General features: G+C 41.0%; 1 non-coding gene across 1 annotated transcript; it reads right to left on the bottom strand.

The window, feature by feature from the left end:
• Window positions 1-1,319: 1,319 nt before the first annotated feature.
• Window positions 1,320-1,410, bottom strand: TRNAS-GCU (transfer RNA serine (anticodon GCU)). The gene has a single exon. It is a non-coding gene; the product is annotated as a tRNA-Ser (tRNA).
• Window positions 1,411-15,980: the final 14,570 nt, after the last annotated feature.

Here is a 15,980-nt window from a genome sequence, read left to right as displayed (position 1 = left end):
TAGTGTGGGTGGGGAGGACAAGGTGCCTTTCCCCAGCATCACATTCAGGAGTAGTGGTGGCAGGTGGGTGGTTAGGAAGCCTGTGGGACAGAGCAGAGACCTTCACGGCTCAGGAGGACATCAGCAGAAGAATGTGGCAATTGGATATTACAAGAGCTTGACCCAAGGAAAAATTTCTGGACAGAGACTGTGTAAAATTTTCCCTTCTCCTGCCCTAGGGAGAAGGCAGCATTGCTGGCAGCATCTGGAGCTGCAGGTGGGACAGATTTGAACAGCAACGGGATGTGAAACTCTTTACTGAATATTTTTTTACAGTAATGTTCATATTTGAAAACACAACTTCCTGCTGTAAGTTCTCTTCATCTCACCTGACGCAGCCAGAGTGAAATGAGAGAGGGCTGTAGGATTCTGTCAACAGTGAGAGAAGCACGGAAAGTAGGAGTAACTGTTCAGAAGAAGAGAGGAGTGTCGATTTTCCCAGCACGTGTTTCTCCATGTATCAACATCCCTTTCCCTGCAGAACATGTTTTCCTACCTCCTCACACCCTGGACTCTTTTTACCGACTTTTCTTTTCACACCATGCTAATTCATGCCTTGCGTGCCTTTTTTTATCCCGCTGTGTGGCTGACAAACCTCAAAGTCAGTAGGTGGTCATGGAATTGTGCCCTAGATCCTGTAAGGGAAGTAGGTGTGGAGTTGACATGACTCAGGACAGGATCTTTCAGCACCAGTTCTGGGAGCTTCCAGATTATAGAACACACGTCCTATCGGCGGCGAACACACAGGGGCACCTCGTTTGGGCCCTAGGCAGGCAGAGAGGCCAGACAGCACCTGTGTTCCACGAGGTGGCCTTCCTCCTGTACCCACGATCGGCAGAGCCCTGTCTGCAGACTTGGCAGCATAAACAGGCAGGACGTTTCCAAACATAACCCGCCATTGAAGAGATCAGTGTTATTTCGCCTGCACGGGGTGTCACTGGCAGCCGGTCTCTCTGACTTCGGCTGACACACCGCTGGAGCAGGCAGCCAGGCCAGGTTCGGCCAACTCAGAAGTCTGGCTGGGGTTTCCATGCCTCTTGTACACTGTCAGGAAAGAGCTGTTCTTGCAGATTGCTCATTAATTGGCAAAACAAACATTTTGTTCTCTAGTGTGATTTGGGTACCAATTCCAAGGCACAGATGTATATTTTTAGATCTTCTTACGTGACACTTGGATCTTCTTGTCATGCAAATTTTTTTCTTTTCTTACGTCCCCTGGTGAGATATTTTTCTCACAAAACACCAAAACCTCACATAGCTAGTCCAGCAGGGAAACTGAACGACGAGGATGGGATTCTAACCCATGTGTGCAGTTATGGGTTAGAACAATGGATTAGCAGTCCATCGCCTTAACCGCTCGGCCACCTTGTCACTTCCATTTGTGTCCTCTTTTATATACGATTTAAAGAGCAGTCAGAAGAGCTGTCTATTACCCCAGACCCAGGAGAATAGAGGCCCAGTGGTCGATCTAGGGAGATGAAAGACTGAACAGCAGATTATTCAGGCAGAATGTTCCCCTCAATACACAGAGTATCCCAAGTGCTTTTACCCTTTGTAAATCTGTTCAGCATGCCTGCAAAAGTGAAAGTATAAGCCTTTTTGCTTTCCATGGAAAAAGCAGGGAAATTAAAAGGGAGAGAGGAATAAATAATCCTTACTTTGGCATAGCTGAAAATAGATGTCTTCTTGGGTAATATTCTCATTCTTTCCGGGGTTATGGGGGAGGGTGCTTTTAAATATCCCCAGGCTCAGGCCATACCCAAAAACAATGAAATCACAATTTCAGGAATTTGAGCTTGTAGATAGCCACAGTGAGCAACCAAGTCCGAGAACTACCATTTTGTTAACCTTTCAGGTGCCCTGGTCTCTCTGTGTACATGAGTGTTTGGAGGGGCTGTCACCTCAAGCTGGCATCTGATTTGGTCCCTGAAGGAGGAGTGGCGTAGAAGGGCAGGGTCCATTCCAGCCCAGAAAGACACAGCAGCACAAGCACGGGGAACAGAATTCTGCTTTGTCACAGCAGTCCTGATAACTCCAGAGTATCTGCAGACCCTCAGGAGACTTCCAGGTGCCCCTCATGGCTCTGCTCACATCCCTGCCTGTGGGGAGTCTCTAAACGTCTCTGGGTGCATAGCAACATGGGCCATATTTGATCACTTCTCACTCACCCCTCACCTCCTAGAGAATGTCATGGCTGTCAAGTACTGCATCTTTCCTGTACGTTCTCTACATCACCTATGTTTTAGGATCCGCTAAATATTTTTAAGGGAATGGGTAGATGAATTAATCAATTGATGTCAATATTACCCTGGTTTGTCATCAATTCATTTCAATTCATTATATGTTTATTAAGTGCCTTCTATGGAACTGGCCCCCTCGTGTAGACTCTGGAGCTATAATTCCAAATAGGAGGGAACCCTTGCAAATCTTTGGTGTCCAAAGTTTCCCCCAGGACCCCTCCACCACAAGGCTCCTCTGTCCTATAACGTGCATGTTAATTCCCATTCTTCCTTTGATTTTTCTCACACTGCCCCTCCCTCTCTATGGAAGATTTTGGACAGAGAGAAAAAAGTGTATTTGGGATTGAATCAGCTCCTGCAAATGGGTGCTGAAAGCCCTGCTTATTTTAGTGCACATGCTTTACACCAGGGCTACCTTCAGGATTCTCTCTTCAACCGGCAGGGGGTGGAGAGTGAGTACTTATTCAGAGAGGAATAGAATTTAATATAAACATTCCTTGCCCTCTCTCCCACCCCCACCCTCCAAAATTACCTGACACTGAGGGCAAGAACCTGGTCTCAGATTGTCTATAAAACCAGCTGTTCCAATATTTGAACTCACAGAACTGCCCTCCAGTTAATTTGGAATTTGGATTGAAATCATGTTCCAAGTTTTGCCCTAATTCAGTCAGCCAACAGGTATTTCTGGGTCCTTCATGGAGACCTGGTACTGTACCCTTAGATTTTATTTCTCTGGAGCCCAAAAAGGTGAAATCCACAAAACTAATTCATAGGTTACAGCAAAATGTACAGATTGGTGTATTCCCCTGCCCTGTGAAGACTCTGTGTACCTTCTCCTGCAGGATACACATTTTGTCTTTCCTTAACAGAACTTTGCACCCATCCAACATAGGTGCTTTCTTTGGCAGTAAATGGATTCTTATTTGAGAAAGAATTGCCAAAAGGTCTTGTTATGGGGCTGCTATTTGAAGCCTACATGGAAGTCAAAGATTCACCTGGCCATGACTGTGAAGGAAATGCCTTTGTCTGAAATCTCTGAATACTGTTTATGCCCTGACCTGTTGGAAGAGATTTCCAGAGAGCTAAATGTCATGAACTTTAAGGTCCAGGAAATAGAATCCTGTTAGCAAAGGCTTGTGTTTAATTTTGTCTTACCTCCTATAATGAGGAAAACGTCACCTAATTTTACATAAAAACTCCCCTGTGTTATTGCAGATCTTAGAGCCTGTCTTAAAACAGTCCCATCCAGAAAATTCCAAGTCAGGAACAAAAGTGGTGGGGACTGGCCTGAAGCGTGATGAACTTGTGTTTAACAGGTATTTCATTTCTAAGAAAACTTGACAGTTGAAAGCACAGTAGGTTATTTATAAAGTAATGACAGAGGGCCACCTGGGTGGCTCAGTGGGTCAAGCCTCTGCCTTTGGCTCCGGTCATGGTCTCAGGGTATTGGGATTGAACCCCCATCAGGCTCTCTGCTCAGCAGGGAGCCTGCTTCCCGCCCCCCCACTCCCGCCACCAACCCCACCACTGCCTGCTTCTCTGCCTACTTGTGATCTCTCTCTGTCAAATAAGTAAATAAAATCCTTAAAAAAAAAAAAAAAAGAATGATAGGACTTGAAGATCGAGTGCCCATGATGACATTTTGACAAATTTATACAACGTGTGCAATTTATAATATGAGTTATTAGAATAGTTGTGATTTCTGCAAATTTTACATGGAAAAACTGGGGAATGCTTGATGCTTGACTAATCCACTATAGAGGGCCCTCTGAAGAAGAGGCGAGCCATGTAGCAAGTGCCCACAAGTGTAAGTGATTCAAAGACAGTGAGGGTGTCTTTCATAACTGTCCCATAATAATTTATATTTACTTAACAATTGTGGGAGTCGATCTCAAAGTTTAGGCATAATGTTTTTTAAACGTATGGTTTGTTTCAGTACTTATGAGCGGAAATTAGAAATAATATATGGGGGTGTATTTTGCTTTCTTTATTACACTCTCTTTTGTTTCCTGAAATTTAAGCTGGGTGCATATGAACAAAATGGGACCTTTTCTTGGTGGAATATCATAGTGACAGAACTACCATGACAAAAAAAGGACTCTTAGGATAGTATTTGGATAATTAAATTCTAATGTAAATGATGCTGTCTTCAATCCTCGATTCCAGTATACTGAGAGTCTCTCTTTTCTATGTAGCAAGTAGGCAGTACACTAGTATGCAACCAGCCCTGGTAAAAATAGATTTTTCCCCTAAACAGTATGCCATAGGGGCACCTGGGTGGCTTAGTTGGTTAAACTTCTGCCTTCGGCTCAGATCATGATCCCAGGGTCCTGGGATTGAGACTCACATTGGTCTCTCTGTTCATTGGGGAGCCTGCTTTTCCTCTCCCTCTGCCTACTGCTCCCACTGCTCGTGCATTCACTCTCTCTGTCAAATAAATAAAATCTTAAAAAAAAAAACAGTAAGCTCTAGCTCATCATAAATATTCATTAGCTTTTAATTATCTGGTGAAATACAATTTAAAAATACTATAATATCCTGAAAGCACAAAGAAAATACTTTTCATTTGAGAAAAGCAAACAAAGCAACCATTTCCTTAATCCCTTTAAAATTTTCTGTAGTTTACATTTTTGATAATGCATTTCCTTCTAGATTTTAAAAATAATGTAAATATTTATGCAGCTACCAAGATATGTTAAATTGAATATATATTATATTTGTAACCAAGATATGTTAAATTGAATATATATTTGTATTTCTTTTTTGGTGGTTCCGGACTCACTCTATGAACAACATAATTTTGGGAGACTCACACGAACTACATGAAAAATACTTTTTAAATCTATCCTATTTTGATTTCATTAATAAGTGAATTTTTCAATGTAAACAACAACAACAAAAGGATATGGCATATCTCCTACATGCACCTAATCTAGGGCTAATGTAATTTCTGTAACCAAGTTCTGCAGGTTTGATTCCCAAAGCCATGTTTTAAAATCCTTTTCCTATGCTCCAAAGTCCATGTCCGCATCTCGCTGCAAACACACCAACCATGCATGATGCTGTATGTTTTGAAGCGAAAGTTTGAAACGCCAAAGGAAAGTTCATTAGAACATTAGAACAACTTTGTAATCTTGAAAAAAATCAAATATAGGAAATGTCCAAAGTATTTCTATTTGTCTAGCAAAAGAATGTTAGAAAGTAAACAGTGATTCTGAATCATCACCAGTTTGATTAAATTTTCTACCTCTTTAGGTTTAAGAATTTTTTTTTTTTCTTCCTTGGTCTCAAAAAGCTTCCTGACATAAAATGCATCTATGTCAAGGTGACACTTTACATGTGTTTTTGGTTTTTTTTAAAGATTTTATTTATTTATTTGACATACAGAGATCACAAGTAGGTAGAGAGGCAGACAGAGAGGAAGGGAAGCAGGCTCCCTGCTGAGCAGAGAGCTAGATGTGGGGCTTGATTCCAGGACCCTGGGATCATGATCTGAGCTGAAGGCAGAGGCTTGAACCCACTGAGCCACCCAGGTGCCCCTACCTTGTGGTTTTTGAAAGGTGGTGGAGGAGTTCCTGGAGGAGAAAGAGGCTGACACAAAATACAAGTGTCATTTTTCCCTGGGAAAAGAGGGTCACAGTTGTTCCTGTGATTTTAGCAGTGACAGTGTTTCAAAAGGATACCTTAAAACTGAAACGGGACTTCTGAGTTTAGAACTGCCTATGTAAATCTGGGCTGCACTGCCCAGTTTTTCACTTTCCTGTGTAAAGCGACACATCGAAGAGACTAGATATTCTCTCCACGGCCTGCCACCCTTGCCCATGACACAGGCTTCAGAAAACAGAAAGGTGGCCCCCAGGCTGACTCAAGCTCTGGTGTCTGAGAGACACTTGGGGCCCATCCATGTTTTTTTTTTCTTTCTTTCTTTATTACATGTGCTATATTTCCAGGTGGATAAATACTTGGTTCAACCTTTTGTTTACTTCAGGAGGGAGGTATCAGAATCACAACAAATAGAAAGAACTTCCCTCCACCTGCTCGGCAGGACAAAATAATCCATAGCGAGTTCCCTGTGTTTCACTTTCTTTGTTTTGCCGTAAGAACGGTGCCCCTCCCCAACCCCGCCACTGAAACTACTAAGTGAACTAATTGTTGCATTGTTTTTCTTGGCATGATTTTTGTGTTTTATTAGTTTCTCCACTTCACGTTGCTAGTGATTTAACTTCACCCCAGCATCTGAAAGGCTACAATCCGATAAAATAAGTAAATTAATAAAGTATAAAGTGCTTCCAAGCCCGGCAGACACCTTTTTGTATGCTGTGATTTTACTGCTCTTCCCAGCTGATATTTATAACTCAGCCATATGTGGTTATAAAGATTTATTATGAGCCTGTGGAATAAGTTCTGTTAATGTGTACAGAAAACGTCCAAGTTTTGACTCTGTAAGCCTTGGGGATTTCTAATAAGATGAAGCCATTTTGATCGCCAGCCAAGCAGTGTGCAGTTGGAGTGAGGCCTTGGACTGACAAAGGGCTTAGCTATGCGTCCTAGACTATACTTGCCCTGTGTGTGGGTTTACTCAAAATGTTTGCAGAGCTCAGGTAGGTATTTTTTTTCCTCATCACCATCCTCATATGAGAAAAGAGTTGAAGTTTGAGACTCTGTTGACTAAAAGTCGGAATGGAAAATTTTAAGACGATAAATAAAGGCCGAACTAAAAATGCAGGGTAGAGCCATCAGAAGTATAGTGAATAGGGCATCTGTACCTGATCCCCCCGCCCCGCACCACCACCAACCTTGTCTGGCCAGAGGCTGGTGACTCTGAGTTCATCAGGAGACAGAAAATTGCAGACATTGGCGGGTACTAACCTCCCCGCCCCACCTCCCCTTCCACGGCCAGCAGAAAAGAAGGACTGGGCCTTTCCTTTTATGCCTTCCTTCATTTTCTGAAACTTCTCTTGCCCTTAATGTATATGTGTTTTTTCCAAGCAAATTCATGCCATGTGGAAAAGAGAGAGATCTCAAAATGAAACAACAGAGTGAGACAGTTCAAAAAGTATGCAGCAATTTTCTCAAGCTTGACTGCATTAGAATCACCTGGGGAAGGCTTTAAAGATACTAAAATGTCCGGTGCATGTTTTCCCCCCAGAATGCTGCTGGGGCAATTTTTTTTTTTTTTTTTTTCCCTTAGAAGATCCCTGGGTGATAGAAGGAGAAGGAGAAGGTCTCCAGATTCTCCTCCAGGAGAAGGGGAAGCTCGAGTCATGGCCCACTGGTTTAAACCCTAATTCTCAGTGAATTTTCACAGAAGTCTTGAAAATAAGTAATATTTTTCTACTGCCAGAACTTGACAATCTCCGAAGATTGCTTGAGAGGCAATATTTATTAACAAGGAAGAGCTCAGGTGCTGAAAAAAATCTGCTCTGACAAAAGAAAGCCAAACACCTGAGAGAAAAGATAGGACCTGAGCTTACCAAGTGGGTATCTTGAAGTTTCTGAAGGTGTTGTGAAATTTCTGCACAGCACCATGTTTTTAAAAGATTTTATTTATTTATTTGAGAGAGGGAGACAGCATGAGTAGTGGGCAGAAGGAGAGGGAGAAACAGATTCCCTGCTGAGCAGGAAGCTTGATTCGGGACTTGATCCCCAGACCCTGAGATCATGACCTGAGCCAAAGGCTGATGCTTAACCAACTGAGCCACCCAGGTGCCCCTACCCTTTCTTTTATTAGTGTGGTATATCACGTGGATAGTCAATTACTTAAAAATAAAATCTTTAAAAAATAAGAATAAGAATACAATGGATTTCCCAGGGTTGTTAAGGATTAAATAAGACAACTTATGAGGTGGTAAGCATGGTGCCTGGCATGGAGGGAGTCCTCAATGAGTGGTTTGATGTGTGAGGGAAGTGGTAGCAGCAACAAGAGCCACCCAGCGCCCTTTTGCACAACACCATTTCCCCTTTATTCATCCCCTCCTCAGGTGCCCAGAAAGTTCTAGATCTTTTCCCAGTTTTATCTTACAATTGAATTATTTCCCCCTCTAGCTCTTTTTCTAGCAGATCTGTGAAGTGCCATATTAGATTGTACTTAATTAATCGCCAAATATCTGTATATGATGATTTAATATATGATTCCATTATCATCAACATTATAAGATAATTTTGATATTTATCCTAAATAAGCAATTAATATAGACTTTGAGTATTCAGTAATCATAGACTGACAGTACACAAATTCTTAGTACCTCCCTTCTGTATACTTCCGACCAAACAACATTCTCCAAAGCTCATCCATCCTTTAAATAGGGAGCTCTGGACATATAGCGGGTTCGTGATTGGACCATGTGATATTTCCTATCAATTTCCTTTCCAAAACATGTCTGAAATCCATCTGTCCTCCCAATTTCCACTGCTACCACCCCTTACCAGGCCACTGTTGTTTCCAGAGTTAGTTACCACAAGCTTCTACTTTGTCTTCCTCCAAATTCAGTTTCTGCTTGAGTTGTCACCAACCTCACACTGCGCTCCACTCAAAGCTTCCCAATGCCTTTGCACAGCCCTAAAAATAAAATCCAAACTCCTCACCTTCCATGGGCACTGTTGGGTCTTCTTAAACTCACTTGCCATGTTCTCTGACGTCAGTGTGGGTGTTCGGCTGGCTCCCCGGCCAGCTCAGGCTCTTTGCTACTGGGAGCCTTTGCTGTGCTGTTCCTTCCACCAGGCATGCTTTCTGCCTGTTTCAGCCCAGAAGTATCTGATTAACTAACTGGAACCTCTTCACACAGGAAGGACCTGCTCTTTCAGATTGCTCATTACTTGGCAAAACAAACATTTTGTTCTCTAGTGCGATTTGGGTACCAATTCCAAGACACAGATGTATATTTTTAGATCCTCTTACGTGATATTTGAATTTTTTTGTCAGATGAGTTCTTTTCCTTTTCTCACATCTATTGGTGAAATATTTTTCTCACAAAGTACTAAAACCTCTCATGGCCAGTCCGACAGGAAACTGAATGATAGGGATGGGATTCAAACCCAGGCCTGCAGAGGACAATGGATTAGCAATCCATAACCTTAACCACTTGGCCAATGTCTAAGGCAGTCCATCCCTTTATTATTCTCTATCTCAGCCTGCCATTTGCCTCTTCATAACAATTAAAATTAGCAGTCATCTTGTTTATTTTGTCTATTTGTATATTTAGCTGTTCTATGCCTGCCTCTTGCATGAGAAGGGAAGTCCTTTGATTACATGGACCAAGACATTTACCATTTTATCCACAATGTGAATAAAATGTGCCTGGCATGTATTGAACAGTCAAGAAATGTTTGTTAAATGCTAGCAGAAATAAAAGGAAATAATCTCTAGAGGTGCCTGTGTGGCTCGGTGCGTTAAGCCTCTGCCTTTGGCTCAGGTCATGATCTCAGGGTCCTGGGATCAAGCCCCATATTGGGAATCTCTCTTCAACAGGGACCCTGCTTCCCCCTCCGCCTCTGCCTGCCACTCTGCCTACTTGTGATCTCTCTCTCTCTCTCTGTCAAATAAATAAATAAAATCATAAAAAAGAAAAGAAAAGAAAAGAAAAGAAAATCTCTCCTCTTTCCTGTCTTTTAACTTACCAGTCTTTGGTCTGCTGTTAGTGCAGTTGATATGGAATCCAGGTGACAACCTCTGCTTTACCTTCTTCTGGAACTAACTCAGGGCCGTTTTTAACTCTTAATGTTTGGACTTGGGAATTAGGAAATAAACTCCAGATAGTATAATAGCACCAGTGGACACATGCTGAGCTCTATGTGACATGCATCATGTTAGACATTTTACTCTTTAGTTCTTATAAGACAGTGAATCAAGAACTGATTCTTCCCATTCTATAGATTAATTAGTACACTGGGGCTCAAAAAGGAGAAGGACAACCCAAGATCATGTAACTGATGTGCTGGAAGTAAGTATTTTGACAGCAGATCTTCCATCCTAATCCACTTCCGTTCACTCCTCAGGAGGCAGTACAGTTTTATGAGTGTACTTTACAAATTGGCTCAGACAATGACACCAAATTTTACATGATGGTAAAATGGTGGTTACATTAAGAATGCTAGTTCCTCCAATCTTCCCTGCACACTTGTGCATTTTTAAACCAAAGTAAGGGTTTTTACATGTATTTCCTTTGAATAGCATCACATTTATTTCAGTGAATCATTCTTCAATTTTTTTTTTTAATGTCAGTGAATGTTTAGAATGAAAAGGACATAAATTCCAGAGCAACACAGGCCTGAATTCAGACCCCAGTCCACAGTGGAGGGTCTGTGATTTGGAAAAGTTAATTAAACTTTTTGAATGTTGGTTTGCTCCTTAGTAAAATGAGAGTGCCAAGGTGTAGCTTTATGTGAGAGCTAAAAAGATGGTACCTGTAAAGCACATGGCCATGCACTTTACATGGAGGCCCTCCATCAATGCCAGTGCCTGCTCCTTGGCCTGTGCAACAACTAGCTATTCCAGCTGTGTTATCCAAACTTTGCAGACAGTAGACTCTTTTTCTATAGATTTTATGTCATCCATCAAGGAAACGGTCTTTTAAGAGAAGCTGTCTCTTCCCCTAAACACTGCCCTTCATCCGAGGGATCAACCCACACATAGTTGTGATCAAATTGCCTTGATTTGCAAGGAACCTGAGCAACATTACCCTACTGCAGCTGAGAATTTTTTTCTCTTGATCATGTTAATGTCATTATATTCTAAATCATTATTTATCTATATAAATGTCATTATATTCTTTCCATTATATTGGAAAGCCTCTTGGACGTCTGAATAAATGTTGGTAGAAAGTGCGGTAAAATGAATCCCGAAAATGAAAGTGTCCCTGAATGTGACTAGGAATTCAATCCAGGAGAATGAAAATTTGTAAACTCCCTTTCCATGTCCAGAAGTGACTTCATACATAGGACAGTCATCTGTCTATTGATCCTGACTTGGAAAAGCACAAAAATGTCTCTTGTAATACATGGGAAAGCTCCCCAGCAGTCTGCCTACTATTTCGAAACTTTAATAGGATTTGACAATGACTGAAGGGCAAGGCCATAAACGTAGAAGACTATGCTATTGGCACTGAATAATTTGTCTGATTAATTTATAATTACTCACTGTCACCTAGCTGAAGTCAGGACTGACAAGTCATCCTAGGAAGAAAACGATGAGTGAATCACAAAAGTAAAGGAAAAAGAAGTTTGGGTTTACAAAACCAGAACAAGTCTAAGTAAGAAAGGATGGCACAAAGGGGCTATAAAAACACTCAAGGATGAAGAACCAGGGGACAAAGGAGTCAGGGAACATGGTGGACCAGGGCCAGGGATGTGGCAGGGAGAGGAGAGACCCAAAACTAAGTAGTTGGTTTGGAGGACCCAGGAGAACTCTAACACATTGCTCGAGGGGAGGATAAGCTCATACAACCACTTTGGAAACCAGTTGGCAAGGATTTGCTTGCAATGAACATAGCTATTCCTATGGGATATAGCAGTTCCACTCCTGAGTTTATTTCTAGCAAAAACCGGGACAAATTTTTCTTTCACTAGAAGACAGATACAAAGTGCTCACAGCAGCACTATTTGTAATAGTTCTATATCAGTTTGCTAGGGCAGTTGAACAAAATACCATAGATTGGTTGGCCTAAACAACAGAAAGTTGTTTTGTCATAATTCTGAGGCTAGAAGTCTGAGAACAATTGTTTCCACGGTTGGTTTCTCCTGAGACCTCTCTGCTTGACTTGTATCTTCACATGATTTTTCTTCCGTGTGTGTCTGTGTCCTTTTTCTTAGAAAGGGGTAAATCATATAGGATTAGGGCCCACCCTAATGACCTTATTTTACCTTACTTACCCCTTTAAAGGCCCTGTGTGTGTGTGTGTATAAAGTCAGATTGTAAGGTCCTGGAAGTTAGGGTCAATAAATGAAGTTGGTGGGGGGAGGTTGGGGACACAATCAGCCAAGTTTCAAACTGAAGCAACCCAAATATCCAACAACAGTAGAATAAAGATTCACATTCACACAACTGAACACTATACCACATGGAGAATGAATGGATTACAATTATAGGCAACAGTATGGTTGACTCAAAAAAGTAATGTTGAATGAGGGGAATCAGACACAAAAGTATATACTATAGCAGCAATGGCCACAGTCACCAAACTGTGGAAAGAACCAAGATGCCCTTCAACAGATGAATGGATAAAGAAGATGTGGTCCATATACACGATGGAGTATTATGCCGCCATCAGAAAGGATGAATACCCAACTTTTGTATCAACATGGATGGGACTGGAAGAGATTATGCTGAGTGAAATAAGTCAAGCAGAGAGAGTCAATTATCATATGGTTTCACTTATTTGTGGAGCATAACAAATATCATGGAGGACATGGGGAGTTAGAGAGGAGAAGGGAGTTGGAGGAAATTGGAAGGGGAGGTGAACCATGAGAGACTATGGACTCTGAAAAACAATCTGAGGGTTTTGAAGGGGCAGAGGAGGGTGTGGGAGGCTGGGTGAGCCTGGTGGTGGGTATTATGGAGGGCACATTTTGCATGGAACACTGGGTGTGGTGCATAAACAATGAATTCTGGTACACTGACAAGAAAATTAAAAAATAAAAAATAAAAAAAGTATATGCTGCATGCTCCATGTATATTAATGTACATACACATCTACATGGACTAGACCAGCAAAACTAATTTCAGTGCTTAGAAATCAGAAGAGCTGTTGTTTGGGAGGTCAGGAGAGGCTTACTGGGAAAAAGAAGATAGCTTCAGATGTGCTGATATCTCTCTCTTGAGCCAGATGTACATTACACAGGTGTGTTCACTCTGAGATTAAGTTTCAAGTTGCACACTTATGATCTGTGCATTTGTCAATGTGATGACACCTCAGCAGAATGGGTAGAAGAAAGAGGACTTAACAGTTGCAAACAGAGGCAAAACATCCAAAATGTATCTTCCATACTGGTCAAGTCAATTATTCAAAGTGGGTTTTGGAGTACTTTCCTCCTCCTTTCCAAATTGGGATCTTCCAAAAGGGCAGGTGTCTGTCCTAATGTAAAGACCCTTTGAAACAGTCTTCCTAAGACCAAGACTCTTTCTTAAGATGTTATAAGACACCAAGGTGCCTCGGTGGGTCATTGGTTAAATGTCCGACTCTTGATTTCAGTTTAGGGTCATGACATTGAGCCTTACGTCAGGCTCCATGTTGGGTGAGAAGCTTGCTTGGGATTCTCTCTCCTGACTTTAGAAGAAGGAAGGGGGAAGTGAAAGGGGAGCAATCGTGGAAGGGGGAGACAAACTGTGAGAGACTGTGGACTCTAAGAAGCAAACTGAGGATTTTAGAGGGGAGGGGGATGGGGGGTGGTTTGGCCTGGTGATGGGTATTAAGGAGGGCACGTATTACATGGAGTACTGGATTTTATACATAATCAGTGAATCTTGGAACATTGCATCAAAAACTAATGATGTACTGTATGGTCCCTAACATGACAGAATTTTTTAAAAAATTATCTCTTCCTCTCCCTCTGCCCATCCCTCTGATCGCACTCTTGCTCTCTCTAAACAAATAAATCGACATTATAAGACACCAAGAATAGAAGGATAAAAAGTCACTGGCAAGAGACAAAAAACAAGCCTGGAATGACTTCTTATTAGCCACGTGAAATATTAGACAAAAGTGGAGCAAAGCACTGAATATTATAAAGGAAAATCATTTTGGATATGGAATTCTATGTTCAGAAAAACTATCAAACAAGTGAATAGGAAAATGAAGTTAACTAGCCATGAGAATCTCCAAAGTTTATCTTACATGCAACTTCCTTAGGAAGTTAATAAAAATGTACCCCAGCAAAATAAAGAAGAAATGTGGGCACCTGGGTGGCTTAGTTGGTTAAGCATCTGCCTTCAGCTCAGGTCATGATCCCAGGGTCCTGAGATCGAGTTCTGCACTGGGCTCCCTGCTCAGCAGGAGCCTCCTCCTCCCTCTCCGTCTGCCTGCTGCTCCCTTCTGCTTGTGCTCTCTCTGTCAAATAAATGAAATCTTTAAATAAATAAATAAATAAATAAATAAGAAAAGTGGGGAATAGTGGAACTAGTGGGCTCTAGCAGAAGTAGAAGTAGAGTCATAGGATTATAACTGTGTCTGTAAATATGGGGGAAATCTTTCCAGGTTGGATCTTAAGGAAACAGGCTCTGAGAGGAAGCATCTGAGTGATGAAAGGTATTAGAAGAACACCATGTAATGGATTTTTTGACTGAGAAGGTGAGATGATGGAGCAACTTAAAAATATGATGGACACGTGACTCTTTTGTCAACAAGAAATACAAAAAACAATTAAAAACTCTAGGGAAAACAAATAACAATAATTAAATAATAAAGTCCTATTCTAAACAGAAAGCAAATTAAAAAGTGGCATGATTTTGAACAACCAATTGAATGTAAGAAAAGAGAAACCATTTGACTTTGATCTTAGAATAAATTTTATTTAACTGGCACTGGACCCATGCTGAAGAAATTGTAATGTTATAACAGTACCTGGTCTGGCGGCAAATGGTATTTTTATAATCATAAAATACATATTATACCTACTGGCTTTCCAATTATGGATCCAGACCATGAGCAAGTCATGGAAAGTTAATTGTTATTACAAAATAGGAGGCAAATGTGAATAACCGTGATGATATTGTGAAATCAGAGAACTGGAAGAAGTTTTGGGCGCTGGTGTGAGAGGAAACAACAAGGAATAGCTTTTGTTTGGTTAGAAGCAGTATGTGTCAAATAACTATGGCAAAATCATGGCTTAACCAACTAAAAGTAAGAATAAAAGCACAAGGATATTTTAAAAAGTCATAATGGGACAAAAGAAAAAAAAAACTAAAAGCTAAGACTATATCAAGCACTGTGAGGAAAAAGCAAGGAGAAAGAAGGTACTAAGGTACCTCTCATATTGAAGAACCAATGTGTTTTTGTTTAACTTTGTTAAATGTTAAGGCATTTAATGAGTCACTTGTCACACCACTGGAAGCTTGAATATTTACATACAATACAGGAAGTGGCAAAAGTTAGAAATTAGGAAGCAACCATGATAGGAACTACAATCTATATTAGTCAAAAGAAATTGATTCCAGGGCACCTAGGTAGCTCACTCTGACTCTGGATCTCAGCTCAGGCCTTGATCTCAGAGTTATAAGTTCAAGCCCCTTGTTGGGCTACATACTGGGTATAAAACCTACTTAAAAATTGTTTTTAATTTAAAAAAAATTAAAAATTACCTTAGGGAAGGTTAAGTCTGAAGGGGTTAGCAGAACATAACTATTTACTCATCGGTTTCTATAAGTATGTATTTTATATGCATATATATTTATTACATATTATTTATTTCTATCATATATTACTTATGTTTATTATATTTTTTATTTTTTATAAACATATAATATATTTTTATCCCAAGAGGTACAGGTCTGTGAATCGCCAGTTTTACACACTTCACAGCACTCACCATAGCACATACCCTCCCCAATGTCCATAACCCCACCCCCCTTCTCCCAACGCCCCTTCTCCCAACCCCCTTTCCCCCAGCAACCCTCAGTTTGTTTGGTGAGATTAAGAGTCACTTATGGTTTGTCTCCCTCCCAATCCCATCTTGTTTCATTGATTCTTCTCCTACCCCCTTAACCCCCCA

Source organism: Mustela nigripes, chromosome 7 (assembly GCF_022355385.1).
Source record: "Mustela nigripes isolate SB6536 chromosome 7, MUSNIG.SB6536, whole genome shotgun sequence".
NCBI classification, from domain to species: Eukaryota; Metazoa; Chordata; class Mammalia; order Carnivora; family Mustelidae; genus Mustela; species Mustela nigripes.
The sequence above is the reverse complement of the archived record's forward strand: the minus strand, read 5'-3'. Positions and strand labels throughout refer to the sequence as shown.